Source organism: Cibotium barometz, chromosome 20, assembly GCF_041138505.1.
Source record: "Cibotium barometz isolate CiBa-2024 chromosome 20, ASM4113850v1, whole genome shotgun sequence".
Classification (NCBI taxonomy): domain Eukaryota; kingdom Viridiplantae; phylum Streptophyta; class Polypodiopsida; order Cyatheales; family Cibotiaceae; genus Cibotium; species Cibotium barometz.
The window spans coordinates 2,569,103-2,575,385 of NC_141065.1; positions in this window are offsets into that span (position 1 = coordinate 2,569,103).

Consider the following 6,283-nt stretch of genomic DNA (forward strand, 5'->3'; position numbering starts at 1 on the left):
ATATAACTCCAATGGTACACCTTCTGCATAAAACAATACATAATCAACAATGGCCCTCAAATACCGAAGTGTGCGTTCCAAGTCTCATTTCCATACAAGGCATCCATCTCCTCATCCATAGCTTTCTCCCAACACACATTTCCAATAACCTCATCAAAACATGTGGGTTCTACAACCTACACAACTTTTTCCATATAAGCATAGTGATGTGCCACATAACCATCATAAGTCAACCTCTGCACATAGGGTTTTTGACTCTTCCAAATCTTCGTAACTTTGCATTCATGACTTCCATAGCCTTCTTTACACTAGGTTTCCTTATGGTGGCTGGAATCCCAAGCTCCTCAAGGCTCATCTCTGAGCCACTAGAATCTCCATCAACAACAAAAGAATGCCCTGCAGAAATATCAGGCATACCAAGGGGCTCAACCACTTTCTCTTTACCGTTATGTGATGTACTAACTACATTTTCTGGATTGGTATTATGACGCATCCTGCCACTCCATGGTCTATCAACAAAACCATTGGATGAGGACTCTCTTGGTCCACTCAATGACTATGATTGCTGACTTGCATTCTGTGTAACCACATTTCCACTTACATTAGTCCCAACATCTTTTTCAGCATCATACCAACTACTCACCTCATCAAATACAGTATCCTTGCTTACCGTCAATTCACGTGTCTCTAGTAGGATTATAACATCTATATCCCTTTTCCTCAAGGGAATACCCAATAAACACACATTTTTCTACTTTTGGATCTAGCTTGGTACCTAACTTATCTGGCACATGCACATATGCAATACATCCAAAAACTTTCAAGTGAGACAAATCAGGTTTCCTACCAATAAACTTCTCCTATGGCGTTACATCATGTATGGCTGCAATAGGAGTATTGTTCATGATATAAACTGCTATAGACACAGTCTCAGCCCAATAGCTATATGGCATATTCTTCTCTACCCACCATCAATGCTCGTGCTATCTCTGCAATGTGCCTATTTTTCCCCTCAGCAACTCCATTTTGCTGCGAAGTGTATCTACATGTAAATTGTCTCTGAATGCCATTCTTTTGCAAGAATTCAGAGAACTCATTAGAGAAGTATTCTCCCCCTCCATCTGACCTTAGGCACTTCACATGCTTTCTTGTCTGTTTTTTAGCCATAACTCTGAAATTTTGAAAATGAGTGAACACTGCACTCTTCTCCTTCATGAAATACACCCACACTTTCCTCGTATGGTCATCAATGAATGTTATGTAGTACCTACAGCCACCCATAGACATAGTCTTTGCAAGACCCGATAGTGATGCTTACATGCATGATGTCAGGAGGCTTTTGAAGCAAAAGTTTGAGATGAAGGATTTGGGTGAGCTATGGTATTTCTTGGGCATAGAGGTGGTGAGATCACCTCATGGCATTTTGTTATCGCATAGGTAGTATGGCTTGGACATGTTTTCCAATTATGGTATGACAGGATGTAAGCCTATTTCAGTACCATTGGAGCAAAACACAAAGCTTTCCGCAGATACAAGTGAGCTTTTAGAGAACCCCACTACGTACAGATGCATAGTGGGTAGCTTGAGCTACATGACCATTACTAGGCCAGACTTGAGCTATGCTGTTGGACTTGTGAGTCAATTTATGCAATCCCTGAGGAAGCCACACTTGAATGAGGCTAGACGGATTCTAAGGTACATAAAGTCCACAGTTGATTATGGACTTTTCTATGAGGCTAGTACATAGATACAGCTACATGGGTACATGTTATGGCTCACCCAAAGCTTATCAAAACACATTCAACAAGATTACCTAGCAAACCACAATTGTCGTGGGGGGATCTTTCCGATGGCCAAGCTTATAACCCTTGAGGTCTCCAAGCTCCACAACTCCTTTTGAGGAGCAATTCCACCTTGCCTCCCATGGCGTTGTCACACCACCACGTTGCACTACATGTACTTGTCTCTCCTTCACCTCACTTCACTCACACACACACTCACTAGCATGGATTAGAGAGGATTAGCAAGAGCAAGACTCTATTACTACACAGTGGGAGAGTCCTTTGTATTATGAGAGATTTTCACTTATATACATGGCTATAAGTGTTCACACTCACTTAAACATTAGGCCGGCCGAAGCATTTTAGGCTCATAAGAGGCCTAATTCTTTTACAATAACTACTCTCATAATATATCCATGAAGTACATCACTTGGAACTTCATCCTAACTTGCTACCACATGCTCTTGAAGCAGAAATTGCTATAAGTATTCTGTCGAACCATTATGGTTGCCCGTCCAAGTTGTAGATTTGGACGCCATTGCTTCATATCTTAAATGTATGACCTTTTGCTGTGTCTACCTTGACTTTTTGATGTAAGATAATGGCACTAGATCTTGTTAACCCTAGAAATGGGTTAACATTCTCCCCTTCCTGATGCCGATCATGTCCTTGTGATTGCGTTAAAGACCTTGGTGTGGGGAGAATTGACTTTTGATGTTGAGTGATGTTCAATGGTCCTTGTTTCTCTAGAAGGAATAAGAACATCTAGTTAGTAAATGAAAAGGTTAGAGATTAGTGAGAATTCCTAACGGGGTGGGGGTTTTGCAAGTGATTGCATTTTTATATTTTTTATGAGCATTTTATTTTTATTTTTTAAGTATATTTTTTATTCACTTTGTTTTTGGTAATCATAAGCAGAGTTACATGTTATTTGTGCTAGTTGGGAAACTAAGAGATGTTAATAATGGGGGAGAAGAGAAGGAAGGATCCGGAGAAACGTAGACAAAATCATCAAAATGAGATTGTGATTCTCGGTTCCTCATCTGATTCATTGAATCGATATTCATCCCTAGAAGAATTTGGGCTTTGATGATGTCCCTTTTTGTGTTGGCAGTATTCTTGTCACATGTTGTTGAGTAGGACCTATTTTTGCATGCTTCTTCCCATGTGCTTTTTATGCTTTTATGTATATTTAAGTGTTCTATGAAGTAGATATTCATGAAGTACATGAAATGAGTCAAATATACTCTTATTGAGTTACTACTTGTTGAAGTATTCACTTACTGGTGAGGCATGAAAGAATTATGTTGATTAGCGAGGCTAATATAAACATCTTCACTAAATATTAGAGATCAATATGTTGTGAAGACTTTAAGTTTTCATTTGGAGAGGCTTGCAATTTGAAGGAAAATTCCAAGCTATAGATTGTACCATTAACTAGGCTTTCGCCTACCATGGACCCCCCATCTAGAGATGTACTTGGAAAGTTGTCGATGATGAGGCTTTGATGCAAATGTCCTCCAGTGCATAAGTAAGGATACGTACTCATGGAGAAGCTGCTACATTAACTTAGCCAAAAGAATAGCAAGCTATAAGCTTAACAAAAATGTATTGGCTATTGAAGGTCGTTGATTGGGATGTTCTTGTAATATTCTACCATTTTTAGGTAGGCCATTTGTGTAACTCCCTTGTGTTTTTTGTCTTTTCTTTTTTTCTTCTTTTTATTTTTTGTTTTTTGTTTTTGTTACCACCTTGCAAGCAACATGTTCTTGTGGCTACTCTCCTTTTTGAGAGAATAGGTTCTTATGTCTGCCATGTAGTGTCTACACTCATGCTTTTTATTTAGAGGGGTGAAAAGAGCATTATGAGTTTGTCCTTAATACGCTCATAAGTCTCTGTTGCCGACGTGGGGATTGATTCTAGAATTTGTGGCTCAATTATTGTCAAGGTGGTAGGTATAACTTATGGTTGGTTGCCTTTGGTGTTGACTAAACACACAAGCGTTTGTGTATGTGTTGAATACACAAGATGGGTTGAGTGGCTTGCTTGGTGTTGCTTGGGCCTCCATTCTTGTCGAGATTTAAGTAAAGTTTTTGGAATTGAAGTCGATGTGTTGAGGCTTTCTTCACTTTGTTCGATCTTAGCAACCATATGATGGGATTTCCATCATAATATCCTTGTTCTTGAAGCACGTGCATAAGCACCCATCTTTGATGAACATTATGAATTGGTGGCTGATGCTTTTGGTGTGCTAAGGTTTCTCTCTTTGTGTAGACTTCGGTGACTTCTTGATGCGCTTGGGAATCCAAGCTTTGGTATTACCGTGGTAATACCCTTATGCTTGCAGTAATCTTTTTGGTATCCACACTTGTTAAGTGGCTGGATTTCTTTGAGGAACTCGCATAGGCTTTTGTGGACGACATTGTGGAGTACTTTTATTCTTCTTTGGCCTTTGAGTTTTGCATTGATGAGGAAGAGGATTTGATGAGCAAGGCACCGAAATTGGATAGGCGCCTTTGTAGTAGCCCTGAGCTACAAGTAGCCTCTTCTCCACCCACATTTTGATACCATTAAGATACCTTGATTTTGGTTGTCATGGTGAAGTTTTCTTTTTGGCTGGAGAACAGAAAGTTTGGGGCCCTCCTTCACATTGGTTGGCACTGAGGTTGTGGGTTTGAGGCTCATGGGCAGCGTTGTTGATGATGATGAGGCTTGAGTCTCTTGTGGAGTGGTGGTGGCTGACGACGATGAGGCTTGAGTCTCTTGTGGAGTGGTGGCTGGCTAACGACAATGAGGCTTTTAGGCATGCAGCCTTCTCCTATGGTGAGGTTGGTCAAGGAGGGGTTGTCAAGGTCAAGGTTTTCCTTTTGAGCCCTTTTTTAGAGATAGATGGTTACGATTGGGGGACTTCTTTAGAGAATAGCTATTGACTTGGAGGTTTTGGCATTGGGCTTTGTTGGTGAGGAGGAAGTTGAAGGCGTAGATGCTTCGTTGGAGTTGGTCATTAACATAGTTGGTAGGTCTTTGTGTAGAGGGGCTTCCAAGAGAAAGAGACTTGTAGCTTTTTGCGTTCAGCATCATAGAAATCCCTTATGAATGGATCCTCTTCCTTGCAGTATGGTATTTCAGCTTTGTGTCATTGACCATCATGATAACACTATCATTAAGCAAAGCACAGTGGTGCTTAGGCAACAATAGTCCATTTATGCCCCAAGATCAAATCTACTTCTAACACATACTCAACCACAAAAAATTTACAAGTAAGGGGGTTAGATTCTATATACATTGTTTGTTCAAAGTACCCCAAACATGGCATGTTGATTTCTTTTGTGAATGAAATTTTCTCTGGATGAGCTTTTAGTGTTAGTTTACCTTAAAAATCCCATAACTCGAGGGTCATGAGATTGTGTTCTCATTGTTGATAAAGTTGTGCTTGGATTGTGTTGATTTTCATGTAGAGTTCAAATCTAACCTTAATTCTTAGAGAATTTTGAGTAAGATATGTAGGGAGGGCCAACACTTCCAAGGTTTCTTCTTCCTGTAATCTTGAACAATGTCAAAATACCTATAGGAGTGGTTAAGGTGGCCGTTTGCATGGATTCATCAATTGAATATTTTGAGTCACGTACCCAAGTTCCACCAAGGATGACATCATACTCAAGGGGATTTGGGGTAACATGGAATCTAAATTCCCAATTTCCACCGACCGCGATTGTCTGGAGCAGAGTCCCTAAAGTAACTAGGAATTTCAATGTTTTTTCCATTGGCACCAATTGCAAGATTGTTGTTTGTAGGGACGATTTTAGGTTGTCCTGATGACACCCAAGTGTCTATTGTCATGATGGTATGACAAGCTCGAGGGCTAATCAATGCGCATTTGCGCTTAACATCATTTCCCATAGGAAAATCTAACCATACCATGATAGAATCTTCAAGTGGAACCATGGATGTTCCCATGTCGAGCTTTTTCAAAAGTGCCCAATGTGTACAATGGCACACTCAGTCCTTTGACAACTTTAATTGAGGTATGTTTGTGAACTTGTGAATCCTTACAGTCTTGTTATATGTAGCTCTTGAGATCTTGGTACAACTCATAAAGGTGCAAGGGCTGAAGCTATGCTAGCCTCACCTCGAGAGAAGATCACTCCTCCAAATGAGGATTTGAGAAACTGCTTGAATTTCGTAAGGGATTCATCAAATTTCTCTCACGTGCTTTTTTAACTGCATCATTCGTGCACTCTTCCTTTGATGACTCTTCTTAGCTTGATGAGTTCATCTACATAGAGAGTATGTCTCCCTCTTGAATTGGGAAGCGATACTTCTCCTGTTTTTGTGTTTTGGTTGGCTTTTTAGGTTTGACATTATAAGGTTCAATCACAACCGATGATCTTGTTTGACACTCAACAATGCTAAGCATGCTCTCCTGAGCTTGCTGTCTGCGTTCCTCACATGTCATGTGATCATGATTTTCAATTTGGGGTGGTTGGGTGGGTTTTAATTTC